The sequence below is a fragment of the Bactrocera dorsalis genome, chromosome 1 (assembly GCF_023373825.1).
Source record: "Bactrocera dorsalis isolate Fly_Bdor chromosome 1, ASM2337382v1, whole genome shotgun sequence".
NCBI classification, from domain to species: domain Eukaryota; kingdom Metazoa; phylum Arthropoda; class Insecta; order Diptera; family Tephritidae; genus Bactrocera; species Bactrocera dorsalis.
Genome location: NC_064303.1, coordinates 38,856,444 through 38,858,217, shown reverse-complemented (window position 1 = coordinate 38,858,217; position 1,774 = coordinate 38,856,444). Strand labels below are relative to the sequence as shown.

The 1,774-nt window shown below is 34.9% G+C and overlaps 2 pseudogenes; both read right to left on the bottom strand.

The window, feature by feature from the left end:
• Positions 1 to 511: 511 nt before the first annotated feature.
• LOC125775982 (small nucleolar RNA U3) lies at positions 512 to 605 on the bottom strand (annotated as a pseudogene).
• A 182-nt stretch (positions 606 to 787) lies between these two features.
• On the bottom strand, positions 788 to 876 carry LOC125775998 (small nucleolar RNA U3; annotated as a pseudogene).
• Between the last annotated feature and the right edge of the window lie 898 nt (positions 877 to 1,774).

The following is a 1,774-nucleotide window of genomic DNA, read 5'->3' as shown; positions in this document are numbered from 1 at the left end:
TTCCCGCTCTGCTTTCTTTCGTGCTCGGTATTCACGATAATATTTTGCTGATTTCCCTCCTCTTGAAACACGCGCTGCACTGTCTTTTTCCGCTGTAAAATCAATTTAAAATCAAAACATTAAAATTTTTGTAAATCCAATTGATATTAGTTTCAAGGCACAAGCTTAATGCCCAAGGTGCGTCTATTACGGACAATTGAAATATTCAAGAGAAACCTACCATCACATAACCTGGAATCCGCTGTGTTATGCGTATTATCACTGTTATTTATTTTATCAATATTGATCGGGGGTCCAGCCGTCAATTATCCATCAACACGCGTTGAAGGCCCAGCATAGAACACGAATTAATAAATAAACACTGTCTACAGAAATAATCCTTTGAACGGCTAACGCATAGTATTTCAACCAAAAGTCACATAAAATAGTTGAGAATTCGCAGAAATGAAAGACAAACGAAAGAAAAAGAAGTATAACTTCAATAATGCACAAGTATACAAACATACATATGCGCACACATGTGAATAATCACCTCGTCGCGGGTCGATTTGTAAAGAAAGTAAATGAAGACTGACTACAGAAATGATCCTGAGAAGTATAGTCTTAACTTTTCAACGGCCTACGCAGTGAATTTCAACCAAAAGTCACACAAAGAATTCGCAGAAATAAAACAGAAACGAAAGAAATAAAGTCACACAAAATAGTTGAGAATTCGCAAAAATGAAAGACAAACGAAAGAAAAAGAAGTATAACTTCAATAATGCACAAGCATACAAACATACATATGCGCACACATGTGAATAGTCACCTCGTCATCGCGGGTTAGATTTGCGAAGAAAGACTAACTACAAAAATGTTCCTGTGAAGTATAGTCTTAATTTTTCAAAGGCTAACGTAGAGTATTTCAAGCAAAAGTCACATAAAATAGTTGAGAACTCGCAAAAATGAATGACAAACGAAAGAAAAAGAAGTATAACTTCAATAATGCACAAGTTTACAAACATACATATGCGCACACATGTGAATATGTAACCAACCAAAAATTGTTCTACAAATACAACAATAGCATAAGCATGGCAATGTTGTGTTGTTGGTAGAAAATCCGAGCTGTGCCGAAAGAAACGATCGCCGATTGTCACCGCTTCCCTTACTACTCGAACATCTTCGCAGACAATGTTGCGCAATATGAATCTGTCGCAACCTAAACTACTAAAAGCGCAATACATCAATAACTGAATATGCCAAAGAAAATCAGAAATTCGTAGAATCGGGTCAATGCTTCCCTGAGCCTTTATATATTGCACCTAATATAAAGATTTTCGAACTTCCGGTTGATTTTATACGTGAGCTATCTCATTTAAAAATTAAAGAGTTTGATTTTCTCATAACAGAAATGTTAACTTAACGCTATACAATTATTGTATAATTAGCTTTAAGATTTCGGAATATCCGGCTGACTTTACCCCACAGGATTGGTAATGTTGAGTGAAGTACCTTAATGAAACCTAGTTAACCTTTTATTAGTATGTAGTTTTTTAATAGTATGGCGAAATAGATAAAATCGGGTAAAACTACCCTCACTCTCATATATTGCATATACTCATTTTCGTTTTGCTAACAATTCTTATGTCGATAATGTCGGCCAGCATATAAATTATATAGAGTATGGGTATACTATATATAAAATTTCTTGGATTTCGTATTCGGTCGGACCCGAACTTAGCCTTTCCTTACTTGTCTATTTTAGTTTTTTTTACTTCGGGACGAATTTAAA